The sequence below is a fragment of the Epinephelus moara genome, chromosome 2 (genome assembly GCF_006386435.1).
Source record: "Epinephelus moara isolate mb chromosome 2, YSFRI_EMoa_1.0, whole genome shotgun sequence".
NCBI classification, from domain to species: domain Eukaryota; kingdom Metazoa; phylum Chordata; class Actinopteri; order Perciformes; family Serranidae; genus Epinephelus; species Epinephelus moara.
The window spans coordinates 42,501,942-42,522,276 of record NC_065507.1 but is presented as its reverse complement, the minus strand read 5'-3'; the positions used below and the strand labels follow the sequence as shown (position 1 = coordinate 42,522,276).

At 39.9% G+C, this 20,335-nt stretch overlaps 1 protein-coding gene and 1 long non-coding RNA gene across 4 annotated transcripts in view; one reads left to right on the top strand and one right to left on the bottom strand.

Moving 5' to 3' along the window:
* Positions 1–20,335, top strand: part of bcas3 (BCAS3 microtubule associated cell migration factor) — a 939,536-nt gene that overhangs the window by 825,272 nt on the left and 93,929 nt on the right. The window lies entirely within an intron of this gene.
* Positions 8,581–20,335, bottom strand: part of LOC126397717 (uncharacterized) — a 116,028-nt gene continuing 104,273 nt past the window's right edge. For both annotated transcript variants that reach the window (XR_007570701.1, XR_007570702.1), the window contains 3 exons: positions 15,695–15,734; positions 9,082–9,213; positions 8,581–8,952 (listed from right to left, as the gene is read on the bottom strand). This is a non-coding gene — a long non-coding RNA (uncharacterized LOC126397717). The remainder of the gene's footprint in view (positions 8,953–9,081; positions 9,214–15,694; positions 15,735–20,335) is intronic.

Below are 20,335 nucleotides of genomic sequence, written 5' to 3'. Positions count from 1 at the left end.
ACTAAACTCTGTGCTTAATCATTAGCTTTTAGCTTAGCAGTACTCGTAATTGAGTAGGCTTTTGAACAATGCAGGAGAAATGTTGCAGACAGTTTATATCATCAGCCTGGGCCTGGGGCTTGTTGTAACAGTAAATGGGATGTGTTGTAACATGTGTAAGTTAAACTGTATCTGTGTGAGTGAACATCTTACCCTGCGATGCGCGATGTGGGCACCGGTTCCAGCCACATGCTGCTACTGCTGCCAAGCAGCCCCACCCGTTGGAAAGAGTGTGGGATATACCACTACTAGGAATGGGAGGGGGGGACTAAATCTTTTAAGATTTAAATAGCACATTATTGCGCGATTATAATGAGCACCGCTTACATTGTGCTTTCAATAAATACTACTGCATTGTTCAAAAATTATTAATTGTGTCTCAAATTATTCTAGGGGGGTACAGCTTTACTGAAATAGGAGTCATGTCCCCCCTGTCCCCCCCAGGATTTCCGCCCCTGAACCCGTACAAAACTGCAGATCTCAGAGCTGCAGTCCAAACAGGGTTAGAGACACAAACACTTCACTTAACACTAAGTAGGTTGTGTCAGAGAAAACAGGGATAGTCTTCTCCCTCTTCAGTATTTCACTCATAAACACCACTCACACTCAGACACACATTCTAAGGCTATTTTTTCAATAGTTATACACATTTGTTCTATCCATAAACATAATCAAAATATATCAAAAGGTCATGATATCCAGTTTTGTTTGAGTACATGAAAAGAAGCACAGCACACTTTGGAAGTTTGTACCTCCAAAGACAATAACAACTGAAAGACAGATCTTTTAGGGGTGAAGTCCAACATGGGGCCCATGACAGGAACAAATAGCAAACAATGTAAGTCATGCTGCCATGGTTTTGCCCTGGGTATGTTTTGATAGTTCTGTTGTACTTATAGTAGTCACAGGAAAAGGAGGTGGAAAGAGAAGGGAAATTAACGTTAAAAAACAAATCTCTCCCTGGTCCTGTTGTTAGCTTCCAAGGTCATTAATAACAGTATGAAGTGGACACTAATTAGAGGGAGGCCATATATTTAACGCTAAGCAGACCCCTAAAGGGATGTGTTTACTGACAAATGAGGAGGCGTGCTTTCACAGCCTGTATGTATGAACTATATTTGTACAAGTATGGTGTATGTAGTAGCTTTATGAGTGTGTGTGTGTGTGTGTGTGTGTGTGTGTGTGTGTGCGTGTGTTTATTTTTTGTGCACATGAATAATTAAATTAATTTCAGGTCAAAATATGGGCATTTGAAAAATGAGAAGGGGCTGTGAGTTGAGGTCAGTTTGAAATAGCAGTTGGTTTTCCCATTTTCAATGGACCGGGAGATGCTTGTGTTCCAACATGAGTAACTGCCTGGTCACACAAGAAACTGGCTAAGCAAATGAATTTCTGTCTCTTCCAGATGGGGAAGAGGCAGGTGCTCGAGCAAGAAAAAGGGCAACACTCTTACAATGTTTATAAAAAATAAAGTTAGAAAACAGTAGCACATCTCAGGCTACTTCTTAGGCTACTTCCATCTTTACTGATTTCAATACTCATGCATTTGTATTTGTGTTTCTCATACAAATGTATTTCTCTAACAAAACAAATCATATATGCAACTTATATAAGCCCAAAAATTGACCATACACATAGGAAAGGTACTGGATTAGGGAGGCAAAATGGAATAGACCAACTGGAAACATTTACTTAGTATCTGAACTACATTTACAAGTTTGTTTAAACTGACACTGGTCCAATTATTGCTGCTCTGACTAAATTACAAAGGACCATTTGCCGTGATAGTTTGCCTGTAATGACCCTCAGTGGAGTACTGACTGACAGTTGTTAGAACCAATGAAAACATTTGAATTACTGACCAGTTTAATTTCTACAAAATTATCAGTTCACAAGATATTTCATCCTATATCTGTACAAGTAACTGAGCTATGAAAGATTACTAGTCATTGTTTACATTTTACTCCTGGCTCGTCCCAAAGCTCAAGGACCTGGGATGAAATACCTCGTGTGGATCCCTGGCTTCCTGATGGGCAGACCACAGGTGGTGAGGCTGGGTGGCAGGCCTGGGATTTCATCATTTTAGGGGCAAAGCCACTTGGCCAGCATTGAGGCAAGGTTTTTGAGGGTACAAAAGCCACATGCCAGGGGATCAAGGCCATAAGTTAAAAATGCAAATCTGAATTTACTTAAAGAGACAAATCCACCCCAACAGAAGAAACAAGGAAATAGCAGTTACAGTATATTAAAGTAACAGATTGCATACTTGAAAATGTACAGCTCAACTGCTTGTTTGGTCTTTACTACAAAACCTCACCTCAGTAAGTTTAAGACTTGCTTTAAGTCATCATTTAAAATGGCTGACTTCCTGTTGGGTTTAGGGTATGGCTCCAAGAAATTTCATTTGTATGTCTTGTGAAGTTACATGTGCCTCCCCAATTCTCATACATCCAGTTGAAATGTCACGCACGGGCTTCTCCTGAGCCACTTTGTCACAACCAAGCATAAGACCCACTTAATCTTTAGCCCCTCAAAAATGTGATTCATTTCAAGGTAGAAGAAGAAGAAGAAGAAGAAGAAGAAGAAGAAAAAATCCTTATATTATAGTGGGGTCCTCACACCAGTTGGTGCTTGGGGCCTAATAATTCCTTCAGTTTCAAAAGGGCCCTCATGGCCACCTGCAGTTGGTACTGGGGCCCTAATAATAACTTCCTGCATTACAATAGGGCCATTACACCGTTCAGTGCTCAGGGCCTAAGAAGGGGGTGAAAAGTGCTAATAGGGTGGGCAGGAGGGGTGGTTGATGTGTCCAACAGCCACCAACTTTTACCCAGGAGGCCATTGTTCACTTCCCACACACTTGACATGGTGTCCCAGAACGTCAACAACCAACGCACCCAGGGTGCACATCATATGTCGACACGGAAAGTCCGTGACCAAGCATGACTAGACATTGTTTTCCATCAAACCAAAAGAAAGACTTCGGTGTGTACACTTCATGGTGCTAGCATGGCCAGCTAAATGATTTTAGGCAAGATCATGTTGCTTTTTAATGGAGCAGGCTAACTTGATGATATAATTGGGATGGTCATGGTGATGACTTTCTCAGGGACTCCAGCCCCATTTGTTTGTTTGACAGGCGGCAGGGGTGTGTGTGTGTGTGTGTGTGTGTGTGTGTGTGTGTGTGCATGCGTGCATGCGTGCGTGGGTGGGTGCGTGCATGCGTGTGTGTGCACATGCATGTGTGTTTCTCCATTTGCTATAAAGGATATGGATTAAGCTGGAGAGGTGACAGATGATATGTTTACAGGAGACTGTTTGCTTTCTACACGATATTCAGTTCAAGGTTTTGTGTGTGTCACTGCCTGTAAACACGTACGTGAGAAAGACGAGAGTGAATGCATACCTAGTAATCCGTGCATTACAGGTTGTGTGTGAAAGAGACTAAAGCCCCGTTTCCACCAAACATTTTCAGTATGGTACCTTTGGAACCAAAAGTACCCTTCAGACATGGTACCTAGACCCTAGTATTTCCACTGCAAACCGTACCTTTAAATGTGGGCAGGGATTGTTGTCACTCACTGTACTTCCTCATTATCAGTGACACAGAGGAAAGTCTGCGCCTCGTTTATCATCCACAGAACGAGGCTGCACGCCAACATTTTCAGAACAAAATAGCTCAAAATAAAACAGGCTGCAGTGAGAGTCTCTCTCCATGGGATATTTAAAAATAGCGGGTTTTTGCACTTAGTCCTTCTCAGGCAAGCTTGGGGGTTTACTGTTGCGTTAGCCGACTATACGCAATGCTTTTCTTTTCTCCAAGTGAGGATTAGAATATATACCATTCACATAACCTGGCCAGAATTAATACATAGAAACACTTGAGGATCCACTCATTACTAAAAGTGTATGTCATATAAAAACTAATGGTCAAAGTTGTAATATAGAATATTTAAGGTGTGTTGATTGAGTCAGCTTGTGCATTGAGTAACATTACAAGTTAATGTTCCACCTTACAAATCCCACCAGTCGGCCCAGTGAGTGAATTTATTTTTTCTTCAACTCCGGCTGCTGCAAGAGGCAGCAAAACATCCTTATATTTTATAGTTACAGTCTACTAATTAAACTCTCCACGATATGAACAGTGGCTTCTGCCTCAAAACCATCCACAACTCAGCCCTGAGCAGAGTGACTGTCCACTACTGACCAATCAACAGACTGCAATGTTCACAGCTTCGCCTTTTAGTACCAGATCTGTGGCTAGGTACCCTAACAGAAGGGTTTGGATTAGGTTAGGAACGGTTCCATTGGTACCATGATCCATAACTTTTCGCAGTGGAAACTGAAAAAAGGGTACCGAACTGAACCTTACTGTACCATACTGCTCGGTGGAAACGGGGCTTAAGACTTTTTCAATCACATATAAATTTCCTTCCGTCCTTCCTTCCTTCCTTACTCAGTGTCTGTCTCTTGCCTCAGTCTAACCCCTGCACTCCTTCCCTTTTTTTATTTTTCTGGGAAGTAGTCCAATCCAAATCTAAACTGGTGCTGTCTGCTGTTTACTGGAGTTACAACACAGCACAAATAAATACCTTAATGTTATTTACAAAACAGACCTCATATATAATGCTGCCCCAAAACCCAATCCTCAGAAAAAGCTGGGATTGAGGGTTGGAGGGGTGTTTTGGTAAGGCATTGGCAGTGTGCCTCAGTCATGAGACTGTCATCAGAATTGATCACTGATTCATTCATTCATACATTTAAATGCCTAAAATGAAGTGTGATAATGTTTGGCAGGCTATTTTCTATCTGTATTGGAACGTGTTCTTTAAGATTCTGGCAAAATGAACTAAGTCAAGTCATCTTTACTTGTACAGCACATTTCAAAGGGCTTTACACACAACAAATCTGAACAAAATAAAATAACTTACATAACTTGGATACATATTTAAATACATAAAAAGAGAAGAAAAATAAAAAAAAACAGTTCAACCCCTGCCCACCCATCAACATAACACAAAAGAAAGAGAGAAGGAACAAAAGACAGATAAAGAAATGGAAGCACTAACTATAGGCCTGAGAGAACAGGTAGGTCTAAAGCTTGCTTTTGAAAGACAACACAGTTGTGGTAAATCTAATATCATTGGCAGGTTGTTCCAGACCCATACCAGATTTACTAATTATCATGACTACAGTTAGGAGACCAGTATCTGACGATGTGAGACTTTTGAAGGGTCTGTAAGCAGGTCAGAGATGTATTTGTGGGCAAAATCATTTGGTGATTTGTGAGCAATGAGCTTTATTTTGAAACAAATTCTATACTTTATCAGAAGCCAGTGAAGTGATAGGAGTAATAGGAGTAATATGTTCGGTTCTTCTTGTCCCAGTGAGTACTCTGGCTGCATTTTGGATGAGCTGGAGCCATCCAAGTCATTTTTTTCTTTTGGAAGTCTAGAGGGGAATAACAGTAGTCTTGCCTACAGGAGGTGAATGCATGGACCAATTTTTCCATGTCTGACTTAGACAAGGCAGATAAATTAGACATCTTCCCCGCTGCTTTAAAGACTACCATGGTTAGACCAATTCTAAAAAAAAAAGTAATTTAGATTCCTCCTATTTTTTTATTTGCAACTATGGACCCATATCAAATGTACATTTCTTAGAGAATATTTTAGAAAAAGTTGTTTTTGACAGGAAAATACTAACATCAACACCAATGATATGCACTGCAAAAACTCTCTGAAAGGGTTGGGGTGGAACGCTGGTTCCTTTAGTGCAGGAGATTGCTGTTCCTATCCTATTTCCTGCTACAATTTAACATACTATCCCTTACCATAGAAGGGTTGGTTGGGTTATACTAGAAAAAAAAAAAAAAAAGTTTGTACGACACGGTAGTTTGTACTACCTACCTTGTCAGAAACCTAAAGTATTTATAGCTGATCTCAATGACCACACAGGTTGAAAAGCTAGCCATCACAGAGGGGGGTACAACACAATAATTCTTTTTACATATGGGCATAACAGCACACATTTTCACACAGTCTATCCGTGAAAAGTGCTGCACAGGGTTGTACATATGAATAGTTCCAGAAAGAGTTGCATAAAGAATGAATAAAGCTACAGAGAGAGGCAATAGTGTAGTTTATGTGAAATGCAGATATATGCTGTAAACCCACTAAGAAAGCTCCAGGATTTCCATATAACTACTTAAAACTGGATACTTGACAACATAGTTTTGTTACATAACTTTGACTTCAGCTATTTGTTTTCCCAAAAACGGGTAGAGATTTGACAGCAAACTGAAAGAATCCTGGTTGCATGTATCAGTATACCTACTACAATAAACCAGACTACACCACTGGGTAGAAGTCCATACCCTAGGACCTTTCTCACGTCCACAGCTGGAAAATGCCTGCATGAAATGGGTGAAAGTTGCAATGTGGGTTCCAACATTGGAAAGATGTGCCTGGAGTGGGGTTTGCTATAAGCTTTTTTACCATCCATCAAACACTTGTGATAATTAAGTATAGGCTACTGGTGCCCTAATCATGAATATAAAGGTTCTGTAAACTAAAACAAGATGTTTCTATGTCTAAATCTAACTTTGACACAGGAGACCAGCATTTTGGTTTACCTCCTTTTACCCTTACTGCCAGGCCTGGATAGAGGTGTGGTGCCACATGCTGTGGCATGCTGTGTGAACAGTGATGATGAATATTGCACTGTGCCTGGCTTCCTCTCGGGGGTAAATGAAGAGAATTCCCAAAGCCTTGAAATCCTCCACAATCCCATTTGATCTTAACACTCTGCCTCGCCTAATGTATCCCTAAGCTGGCCTTACCATACCACCAGTTGTACAATAAGCTCAGATGTTTCACATGCTCCATCCTGTATGGCATCCACAGGCAGCAAGACAAGAATGAGAATAAGCCAGTGGCAGGACAACCACAGGAGACAGAGAACGAGACAAACAGCCAGCTGAAGTGGAGAGAAACGCACACTCCACTTGCCTCTTCATTCTGAGCAAATAAATCCTCCATTATCATGTGTCTCTCTTGGGTCTAAAAGCAAGCATCTTACAGGGAATTAATCATAATTTACGGAGGGGAGGGGGAGACCATTTCATTTCCTCATCAAAAGTTTGGGGAGAATTGTTTTGGAAGCCAAGCAGCAACATGGGAATGGCCATCTCCTCTTCTCTTTCCTCTCATCTCCTTGTTTGTGCCTCTGCAAAGCTGTTTGTCCACTCTGTTCATTGCAGGCCAGGCCTCGCTTCTCCTCTGTCTGTTCAAACATCCCTGTATCACTCTTCTGACTTTGTATTTAATTGCCACACAATTCAATATCTTGCTTTATGTCTAAGAACATTTTGATGCAAAGTGTCACTATATAGTTTACAATTTGCTTTGCTCACTGTCATTCATTAGCTTGAATCCATTGGCCAGCATGGACACTGAGGAGCAGAAATGGAGGGAGTCCACTGGTAGGAGAATGTGGTTTAAGCTCTGTGTAAAACCCTGTCAGACTGTATGAATATGAATTTGGCTAGAGCTGGGAAAGTCAACTTAAGAAAAAAGTCTAAATAAGTGTGTGTGTGTGTGTGTGTGTGTGTGTGTGTGTGTGTGTGCGTGTGTGTGCGTGTTTGTGTGTATGTGTGTGCGTGTGTGTGTGTGCGTGTGTGTGTCCAGCTTCTGGACAGCCAAGCCTCCTCAGACCTCTAAACAAGCACCATAAATTCACCTACCACTTACCTGCAGTAAAAATGTCAGGAGCAAGGCTTTTATTGGGCCACACACGCACGCACGCACGCACGCACGCACGCACACACACACACACACACACACACACACACACACACTCATTCCTTAAAACGCACACCAAAGCCTTTTACCAACTGTCTAATCCATCTTCCATAGCAGTCTAGCAGCTTTACATTGATATTGACATGACATGCTGGCAGGGAGGATGGGACTCCATGCTAACAACATTAGCCACATACATCCTGTCACAGCCACTCTGTCACCTTCATACACTATCATCCTCTGACATACAAAAAAGCTGAAATGAAATGATATAATGTTAGATGGAAACAAAATTACACATTTATTGCTGCAAATACCGTCTTTCTCAGTGGGATATTTCCTGACAACGTGACTTCCAAAAATAGACTAAAAATTTAAAAACCTTAACCCTGTTAAACCCAAATATAGAAAAAAGAGCAAAGACTTTTTTTCACCTCTGTCTTATAGGAAGTCTGTGATGCAGAAATTGAAGGGCTATTTAATTTTTTTTTACATTTTAGTAAGTTTTTACAGAAATGTTGTAATATTGCAACAGTGGGCCTGGATGGGAGCAGAATTTGTGTATTCGCACTCACACTGTCAGAACAAATATACTGAAAAACTAAGGATTCATTTGCAGTGTGGATTGCTTACAAAGCTCTATAACAGTAAATATCATAAATAATAATCACACAACAGTCATATTTTTATGAACCATAATTTATTGGGCTAAAAAATACAGAATGAAACTTTGGGGCAGACCCAGGACACGCTGGCGGAACCTGGATTAGTGGGAGAAGACAGCGATGCCAACTTTGTTCAAAAACCAGTGCCCAGTGTTCATGTACAGTGGTACTCCAAAAAGCAGTTCCTTTCCTCTGAAAAGCAGAGACGGACACTGCACTTCCTGCAGAGCGTATTAGAGTAGCCTTTATTGCAATATCCGCAGCATCCTCACTTTGTCTTTACTGGGAAATGTGCGATCATGTCCTTGTGCACATCCACTGGTGGTACACATGACCTCTTCGGAGCAGTCACTGGTCTTTGTGGTGTTATTGTCATGGATGTCAAAGGGCTCTGTGATGTCACTAGTGATACAGGGCTCCCACTGCCTAAAGATGGTCACCCTCTCCTTGGTGTGTTGACAGTTGATTTTGTTTGAATAAGATGACAAAAAGTTCAATTACAATGTCAAACATACATTAAAACTGTATGATCAGTGAAATATTAAATAGGGTTAACAACAGAGATGGATGCTTACCAGGATGAGAGAAGATGCTAGTTGCGCCTGAAACCCTGTTCTGTTCAGCATCTCTTTCTTGGGAATATTGCAAACTTTACAGTCTTGCTTGCAGAGGAGCCTGGCGTTGATCACGGTGAGGATGATGGTGTACTAGAAAATGAAAATGTATCAGCAGTGCAATTTCATCGGGAACTTGTATTTTGCAGCAAATGAGTCCAACAAATCCGCACCACGCATGTATTTATTGTAGGTACCCAGAGCAATGTAAGGCCTCTCAACTTCTGTGCAGGATTTGGTGCAAATGAATTCTAATTATGTGATACATTCCACTGAGGTCACACAATACTGTCTGGCTAGCTTAATGCATCTCTAGTTAACATACTAAAAGGAACCCCGAAACCACTAACACCCCCAGAGTGTAGAACAGTGCACCATACATACAACTCCCCAGACCACTTACATCCCCACAGTCAAGAACATTCACACCTGCCCCTACACCCATACAGAAACCATCCTACACAACCAGTGTCTGGCTTTAGATATTTGAGCAAACAAAAAAAAAAGCTCAGAACAACAGTTGTATATGTATTTTTACTGATAAAATACAGCCACAGTTTCAAATACTGCTACTAAAAGGGCTTGAAATACCACAACAAGAAATCATTTATTCCTTCATTCAGAATTACTCAAATCTGGTCAAAATAGATAAAACACATTTAGAAATTGTAAATCATCAAATACATTATATTTCTAGTAGTAATAAGTAAGTATTTTATCATTGTGAATATTTGAGAAGTGCAAGGTGCATATGCTATTTTGACTACCATCCAACAACAAAGACATAACAAGCTAAAAATCTAATTTGATGCATGCATTCAACAAGAATTTAGTATTTACCTGTTCTAGACATTCTACTAATCACAAAAAAAATATTTCAGGTATTTTACTTAATTCAGTGTTGATATATCCAGTTCAGTAAAACAGGGAGATGCGCATCCAAGAAAGTTTGCAAGTTGTATGAGTTCATGGCCTGATGGCCCGACCTATTTATACATTTACCATCCAATGGCATTGCAAAGCTAAACAATAGGACCTAATGACTATGTGAATATGGTCTTTAAAAAAACAAACAAAACATTTGTAGGTTTGTTTTTGGGACAGCTAAAAGTGATGTTGTAATTTTACAACAGTGGGCCTTACAGGGTTAACCCAAATCCCAGAAATGATCATCGTGTTCAGTATATTTTCATAGTTAATAAAACCACATTGTAATCAAGTTTCACAGATGCACTGACAAATTTCATGACATACACTACAACAATTAACAAAATTTTACAATATTTTTTGAAAATTTACAACAGAATAACTTTTTAATCATATGTTATCACTGAGCTCACCAGGCGTATATTTGGGACAGGCATCTACATGGGACAGGCTTTTGAATGAATGAATGAATGAATGAATCATTTTTATTTCAGTAATATACATCTGGCGCAACAAAGATTATTTCACACAAAAAAGGAACAGGCTGAAGCCCTAGGCTTATTTTTGCCTTTCCTATAATTCCTTTTGTGCAAAACTATTGCTCAGCAAAGATGGCAAATACAGTCAAATTGTGTATTTAAACCAGTATGAATATTATTTGTATAAAATTAGGTTTACAGCTACTTACAACTTGGATTCTTTTTTATGAAAAAACCCTTTTGATTCTTTTGATGGAATATGAAGGAATATGAATAACTTACCGGGTAATCAAGGAATGGACACATATTCTGACTATATGACAGTTTCAGAGGTAGGAAATTATGGGGTGCCGTTTGTAAAGTGGGTCAAGCTGAAAATAACATCAACATTTTGCCACATTTAGCTTCAAACAATGTTTAAAAAAGTGTTGTGAATTTTTTAACGTCACCTTTTACCACATTTACAGCAATATTTGTTAACTTAGAAATATATTAAATAGTTAAATCTAAATATTAAATGTGGCACCTAAATGTTAAATGTTAAATCTAAATATTAAATCTAAATCTAAATGCTAAATCTAAATCTAAATGTTGAATCTAAATGTTAAATCTAAATCTAAATATTAAATCTAAATCTAAATGTTAAATCTAAATCTAAATGTTAAATCTAAATGTTCTGGGTGAAACTAAATATTTAGCTAATATGCAAATTGACACTGCCGGTCACCGGAAGTACCAAAATACAAGCTCGAGACGGTCAGACTGTGTTTATGGAATCAAATAACGAATTAAAACCAACTTATCGGGGAAATGGACACTTGAACATACATTAGCATGATAATAACTACCTAAAATAACAAAAAACATGTTTGGATAAATTTTATTTGACGTGTACTTTCAGTTGTTAGTGTCCCTTCAGAGGGAATCACCTTGCTGTTTACAAATACTTCCGGGTAGAAAACCAGCAGACTTTAGCTACATATATATATATATGAATATCTCACATTTTTCACGTCACTATATCACCGCTTAGACTAATCTGGTGTTTGTAAAGTCTATAAACACAATGATTGAACAAACATAACTATTTCTGTGTGCATGTTTTGAAATTAATAACATGGTCACTGTAGATTAGTGGGGCTAGCCATTAGCTGTTAGCCCCGTTAGCGGTGTCTGTAATGAGTCATTAACTCCAAACGGTCCGTGAAGAAAATATTTGTTTCCAGCGGATGTCTTAGTTACAACATGATTGAGCTAACTGGAGTAGTTTCATGTCGTATCCGACAACGGGAGGCTTTTAACAGATGACGTCCTGATGTTAGCTCTGCTGCTGCTGCGGCCACTGATGCTTTCTAGACATCGTGATTTCCCAAAACTGAATAAATACCACACATAGCAACACAAAACTGCTTTGCTAGCTCAATCATGTTGTAACTAAGACATCCACTGGAAAAAAATATTTTTTTCACGGACTGTTTAAGAGTTAATGAGTCATTACAGACACCGCTAATGGGGCTAACAGCTAACGGTTAGCCCTGCTAATCTATGATAACTATATTATTATTTACAAAACGTGTACACAGAAATAGTAATATTTGTTCAATCATTGTGTTTATAGACTTTATAAACATCAGATTAGTCTAAACGGTGATATAGTGACGTGAAAAATGTGAGATATTCATATGTAGCTAAAGTCTGCTGGTTTTCTACCCGGAAGTATTTGTTAACAACTAAAGTCTGCTGGTTTTCTACCCGGAAGTATTTGTTAACAACAAGGTGATTCCCTCCGAAGGGACATTAACAACTCAAACACGTCAAATAAAATAAAATTTATCCAAACATGTTTTTTGTTATTTTAGGTAGTTATTATCACGCTAATGTATGTTCAAGTGTTCATTTCCCCGATACGTTGGTTTTAATTCGTTATTTGATTCTATAAACACAGTCTGACCATCTCGAGCTTTTATTTTGGTACTTCCGGTGACCGGCAGTGTCAATTTGCACATTAGCTAAATATTTAATTTCACCCAGAACATTTAGATTTAACATTTAACATTTAGATTTAGCATTTAGATTTAACCTTTAGATTTAGATTTAGATTTAATATTTAGATTTAACATTTAGATTTAGATTTAGATTTAATATTTAGATTTAACATTTAACATTTAGGTGCCACATTTAATATTTAGATTTAACTATTTAATATATTTCTAAGTTAACAAATATTGCTGTAAATGTGGTAAAAGGTGACGTTAAAAAATTCACAACACTTTTTTAAACATTGTTTGAAGCTAAATGTGGCAAAATGTTGAGCCACTTTACAAACGGCACCCCATAGGAAATCACTACTTTTTATCATCTCTCTTGTTTACCAGGCTGATAAATCTCAATGAATAACTGCCTTCTTTGGTGCTCAGTCTAGTTTCAGTAAAATAAACTTAACAATTGAATTGTGGAGAATCTTTCTGTCACAGTCTGATCAGCCTTCCAGAACCAGCACATCCTCCAAACCCCAGATTCTGCCCTCCCAGCCACCCCTCCTGTCTGAATCCTCTGACGGCGACTCTGAGGAGAGTGACCTCGAAGCCCTCCTCCGACGTCCCTTGAGGGACACAGTCTGCACAGTCAGTCCGCTGTCACAGTCTGCTTCACTCCCTCACCTGCTCCTGGTAAATTTACAGCTGCAGCTCATCAGCCAATCAGCCTGGTATATAAGCCTCTCCAGCACACACACTCTTTGCCAGATTGTTCTTCAACTACATGCAAGACATTCCAGGACTCACTCTTGGCTTGATTCCCCGGTACCGACCCTGCTTGTTACTGACCTGCCCCCTTCGTCTCTGCCCTGGTAATTACCTCAGCCCTCTGCCTCCGACCCTGATTCCTGCCTGCTCCCTTCCTGGTTCCCATCTGCTTGGCTCTGTGGCTTCATGGTGCAGCACCAAACCTGCTTACCTCAGTTCTCCTGGTTTGGCTAGTTACAGCAGACTTCACTCCAGTACGAGCAAGCTGAACTCAAAGACCACTGAACTTTTATCTGTAACTAACTAACTTCATATCTGTGTGAGCAATAAAAGTCATTACCAACTGTCATTACCAACCTAGCGGGACAAGGACGAAAGTTAAGGTGGCTAAAGTCCGAGTGGGGCCGGCAGGAGGGATGGTGGATGCGTCCAATAAACACTGACTTTCACCCGAGAGAGCAGTGATTGCGTCCCGTAAGATTCTGAAGGCAAACCCTGTTCTTTTTTCTTAAACCTAACCACGTGCTTTTGTTGCCTAAACCCAACCACGTCAATTTGCGGTGTTGTACTGACGTAAATTTCCTGTGAAAACAGAGGTGTATCTTGAAAGAAGACAAATCATGTAACAGGCAGAACTTGACACAGTGTCTCCAGAACGTCAACAACCAATGCATCGAGGGAACCTTGCACGTCGCACGTGTACGTGGACGTGGACGTCTACGTGAACGTGGACATGGAAAGTCCATGACCAAACGTCAATATGTGACGAGGTAGGAGTGGGAATGTGTTGCAAAGGAAGATGTCCATGTGTTAATCAGTGTCTCCTGCACAAAACCTGTCAAATAATGTTAATTTCTCGTGGCCCCAGATTACAGAAACCATATCATAACCGGTGAAGGCATGAGTAAAGAGCAGGTAGTTCCTCTGTCTTTCAGAGAGAGCTTTTGGATCTTCCTGACCTTGTAAGAGCCCTTCGACGTGGTTCAGAAGAGTGGTGATTGGTGTTTGGGCTATGGTGCACAAGCATTACTACCACATCTGTATCTTCTGCCCGCACCTGAAAATAGAACTAGATATGTGCAAAGCGTCTAAAACTGTGCAATTGTCATGTTATTTAACAATGCCAATACTCTTCCTATTTGAGGATAAATGCACTTGCATTACAACATGGCACATCAAAATACAGCACAACGTAGTAAAATATCAACCAAAGAATTGTAACTGATGTAAGTACTGTAACAATGTTTCATAATGTTTTACTGACCTCGACAGAGTCATTTGTGGCAGCAGCCACAATCATAGTGTCAGCATAATTGTCACACTGCTCCACGGTGATGGATGAGCTCGCTCTTCTTATGAGTGTTGTCCGTGAACTTTGCCCTTGGTGTCAAATGTATCTTATCTGGTCAAACCTTTTGATCACAGCAAGAGTTCTTGGACACTGGATGTGGACATAATTTTTTGGTGAGCTGCTGTAGCCATCAAAGACAAGAATGATCTTCTGAGAGCGACTGCCAAGACACTTCACAAAGCTCAGGTAACTGTTGGCAATCTCCTGCCAAGTCTGACCTTGTTTCTACTTGACCATGTAAAGAGGCCATCCGCCATCAAGCACCAGACTGGAGCAGGGTTGGTCAGTAAGGTCAAGCGGATTGGTGAAGTCTTTCAGGCTGGTCTTGGAAAAGCCTGCCTTGTTGGCCTCGTTCATTTTCTGATCTTTGAGTAAGTGCGTGTGTCTGTGTGTCGGAATTGTTGCTGACCCATCTGCATACAGGTTAATGCGTCTTCATATCTAAATTCCATATGTGTTGATGTGTAAGTGTGTACATGCACATGTGTTAGTGTGTGTGGTAGTGAGTGAAGTGACTTGAGGCAGACCCCGATATTGATGGGGATCACTAACACCTAACTGACACCACTGAGACTGCAAAAGGAGTTAATGATTTAGAGGCACTGGCCTTAATGTAATGAAAGAAAGCTCCTGCCTGTAAAGAACACACACACACACACACACACACACACACACACACACACACATGCCTACCTATGGGTGCTAATCCTGTGAGCTTACATCTCCATTAACACTAACACTGCACCACAAACCTACTCCACCAGCTAGCTAGCACTCTCAGTGTTTCCCTGAGGATATCAGAGAGACACTCTCTCTCACTTTCTGTCTCTCTACCACACACAGCCTGAAGGGATGTCAGTCCGCACACAGCCTGAAGGGATGTCACTGTGGGTTCACAGCACAGTCAAGAAGTGTGTGTGAAAGTGAAAGTCTGTTTCTGTGAAGTAATCTATATAACATGTGAATGGTGTCATTGTACTTGAGTGTAAATAAACTGATGTACTTTGCATTAACACCATGCTGAAGTATATGTACAATACAGGATTAAAATGATGTAGTGAGTTTACACTGACCTGTCAATGCCATCCAACGCTGACACAGTGGAGGTTCCCCCTGCGCACAAATAAAATTACACTGACAATTCAAAATAATTATAGTCACAGTCATAGTCATATTTATTAGCTCTTCACCACAATTGTGGTATGGAGTACAAACAAGACAAAAAACAAAACATTCAAAACAACACAAAACAAACTTTTATGTTTTCTCTATTATCAGTCTTCTTCTTCACTGCCTTTGTTGCTCCATTGCTTAGCTGGTGGCCAAACTACTGCTTCTAACTGACAGTCAGCTGAAAAGCTTGATCTAACAAAGGTTTGTGAATTGTGCTACCATCTTGCTGGCATGCAGGCAGTGCATCCGTGTGCAGAATACAAAGAAAATTAGGGACTCCATAGCACTAATAATGGCCAAAAACTCCACAGGGTACCTTTTACTTAGTGGTTCTCAGTTTTTTTCTGTCATGCTCACCTTCAGCCAAATAAAGTCATGATATATATGTTTATTTTGTAGGAGACAGGGTTGTCAATTTAGTATGTAGCCCTCAAATTCTTAAAAAATGGCCTTCTGAACATGGTTCTAAACCATCGATAATGTCCCTTTACCATATAGAATAGAATAGAATATCGTTTATTTGTCACTGTCACATGCACAATGAAATTAAAGAGCCACCTTGTCAGTGCATCAACTCATAAAACTATATCATATAAAACCATGAGCAGCATTAAAAAGAAGACAGCTAAAAGTAAATAAAAAGCAAACACACAACCAAACATTCTCTCCTTGGTCATTTGCACAGTCCCTTACTAAAAACCTGTTATTGCATTCTTGCTTTCCTAAGTGTGATTATTGCAGTTGGGTAGAAGCTGTTTCTGAATCTGTTTGTCCTCGTTTTGATTTATGCATTTCCTTGTGGTAATGCTTCAGTATCTTTTTCAGGTCCTTTTGTTGGGTTTCATTGCTGACATCTGTTTGTTGTTAAGGTCCTCATTTCAAATAGCACTAGTCCATACCCATTGAGTGCACAGTTGCCCACGTACAGTTGTGTGTTTTGGGATATAGGTCATTGCAGATACAGGAAATTGCAGATTAAATAGTCAACTGAACCCATTAAGAAGAGCAATGTATTCAGACAGAGTTTTTGTGAATTTGATAGTACAATTGCTTTATTGAAAGTACAGTAGTACCATTGCCAATAGTGGGAAAATGCCGTGTAAATGTAATTAAGGAATTAATAAGCCTATCTTTATCGGCTGCAGCTGAGCTTATGTCTGTTTGAGGTGGATGCATATATTAACGGCGTGCACAGTGTAACTCCGCTGCTCGGCTACAGCTGATGTCCGTTTGAGGTTGGTTCAGGCTTCCCTTTTATTATAGTGTAGCTGACTGTTCTGGTGTTTCTGTCAACCGAGCTCGTCCCTGTGCGTCTCTGTTGGCATAACAACTGACCCCGCTTAACAATTGACCCCGGTCTCCCCTAGCTACACTCACAAACACACAGACACACAAAGTTGAGGGGTATGGGGCAACTTCCCACGCGCACATACACCTACACAACATGGCAATTGGTTAGCGTGTCAATGTGACATCAATGTGCACATTTTAGCAGTGTAAATGTAATTAAGTAATTCATAAGCCTACCTTTATCAACTGCAGCTGAGATGTCTGAGTTGGATGCATATATTAACGCGCGTGCACAGTGTAACTCCGCCGATCGGCTACAGCTGATGTCCGTTTAAGGTGGATACATATATTAACGCGCATGCACAGTAACTCATGGGGTGAATGCATCAATTTGTAAAAGAATATACTAATAATAGTGTAATTTTTTGAAAAAGTAGCTTTGTCACCTTCTACCTATGCCAATCCTCAATGACTATGTGCAGTTTCACATAGATTGACCATGTCAGTGAGTAGAAAAACGTGGAACAGACACACCCACAGACAGACAAAGTTTTCGTCATTATAAGATATCAGATATGGCTTCAACATAACCTCTTAATAAAATGCAGTACAATGCAATGCCACCATTAACTACTGTAGTCCCTAAGATGACCAACTGACATCTCTCTGACAAACGCTTAACAAAATCTAAACACTATAAGCTTCACAAAGACAGCATTTGTTGCAAAGCTGTTTCATTAGATCACATTAGATTTTAGAGGTGTGCCTAATGAACTCAAAACTCAGTGTAGTTCCCACCTCAACTACCATCTGATTTACGATCTGTTAGTAACAGACTGTTCCTGTTTTCTCAGTGCCCAACTTCCCAGTAGCACTACTTCAGTACACACTTTCTCTGTGTGTGTGTGTGTGTGTGTGTGTGTGTGTGTGTGTGTGTGTGTGTGTGTGTGTGTGTGTCCCTCTCTCTCTCTCTCTCTCTCTCACACACACACACACACACACCATTACACATTATACAGCACCCATCATAAAGGAATTAGTTTGATGAGCCCCTTTGCACTAAAGCCTAATTGAATTAGCATTAACCAGGCATTAGCATCTTAACTGCACAGGTAACCCAGAAACAATGGCATGAAGCCACAGAATACTATACCTTTCAGCTGTGTGTGTGTGTGTGTGTGTGTGTGTGTGTGTGTGTGTGTGTGTGTTTTGACTTCTATGCTCATTAAGTTTTTATTCTTACATGTGAGGAAATGTTTGACGAGTGGAAGCAAAGTGGCCATCCTTTTCTTCTGTAAGGGGCTAGTTTATTTCTAATCATGCTGTACACTTACACCATACAGATGTGTGTAGCATTTTCTTGAGCCATTTAAAAGTCTCTACACTGTACTCCAACCTTCAGGTGAGATTTATGCAAGTATGCTGGATTGCTAAAATGGTCATTTCACCGAAGAGAAAAACGTAGTCAAACATTTGAGAAAGAAATGGGTCACGAGTTGGGAAAAAAGCTAAATCAAGTCTTGGAGTGTGTCTATGTACACTGTGTACGCCTTGTGTGGTGCACTAATTTCAACAGGGCAGTGTTGTCTCAAATCGCGCATTGCCACTTTGCACTTACAGGAAGTGACATCTTTTTTTTTTTTTTTTTTTTTTGTTACTTCCTCCTCTTCTTTGTCTTCTTTTAAAATGGCAAATTACAAACAGACGGTGGTGCATTATCACCAACATTTGACTGCTATCTCTGCCCACACATAAACCAAACTTATGCCACAACGTCAGTGCTGATTAAAGTGTGCTGCAATAGTCAAGTCAAAGTTTATTATAGCCCAAAATCACAAAAATGCCTCAGTGGGCTGTACATAAAAACACATAAGCAAATTACAAATAATATTACAGAATACAACAAATAACAAAGTATATAAAAACAAGTGAAATGACTATGTAGAACAAAATAAACAGAAAATGTTACATGTATAGTGACATATTATAAAAACAAAAATAACATTGGCACTTGTATATATTAAAAACTAAACATAAATTGATGCGCACAATGACTGAGTAGTAGTAGATAACCATGATGTAGTATGTAAGGACAGAGACTATGTGATGTTAAAGGCGGATGCAAAGAGGTGTGTTTTGAGTTTACTTTTGAAAGAATCAACTGTGCTAGCTTCACGGATTTGAATGGGAAGGTGGTTCCAGAGGAGAGGGGCTCGGTATGAGAAGGCTCTACCACCTTCTGATGATTTATTGATTCTGGGGATGGATAGGAGATCGGCATTATGTGATCGTGGAGGCCTGATTGATAAACATGGAGTAAGTAAGGTAGGATTTGAACCAGGAGAGAGCAGAGTCGGTGAGTCCTATGTAGTTTTCTAGATGGTGAAGTAGAATATGGTGATCAAGGGTATCAAACGCTGCGCTGAGGTCTAGCAACAACAATGCTGAAGCTGAGTCTGAGTCGGAGGTGAGTAATAAATCGTTGACCACTTTTGTTAGTGCGGTTTCCTTGCTATGGAATTTTCTAAAACCAGATTGATGAGGGTCGTATAGATTATTGAAGGATAGGTGATCAGTGAGTTGTTGGGCTACTGCTTTTTCTAGGATTTTTTAAAGAAAGGGGAGATTTGTAATTGGTCTGTAGTTATTGATCACATTGGGGTCAAGGTTATGTTTCTTCAGTAGTGGCTTGATTACGCCTGTTTTAAAAGATGCAGGTACTGTTCCAGTGGTAAGAGAGCTATTAATTATATGTAGTAGTGGTGGACTTAGAATTGGGAAGAGAAACACTAGACTAGAAACACATGTAGCGGTACAAAATGACTCAGCCGTGCTCGCAGTAAACGCCGTCAAAGTTAGTGGATGTTTGTCGCGTTTGCGGCGACACATTCTCGCCAACTAAAAGAAACAAACATAATCTTTTACAAGGCCATGACTCATCCGTCCGGCCGGACTGTAGAGGGAATCGCCTTGTTGTTTAAAATACTTCTGGGTAGAAAACCAGCAGAGCTTTTAGCTATATTATACATATATATATATATATCACATTTTTCACATCACTGTATCCCCGTTTCGACTAATCCGATGTTTGTAAAGTCTATAAACACAATGATTGAACAAACATTACTATTTCTTAGCCGTTAGCGGTGTCTGTAATAGGTAATAACTCATTAAACAGTCCATGAAAAAAATATTTTTTCCAGCGGATATCTTAGTTACAACATGATTGAGCTAGCAAAGCAGTTTTGTGT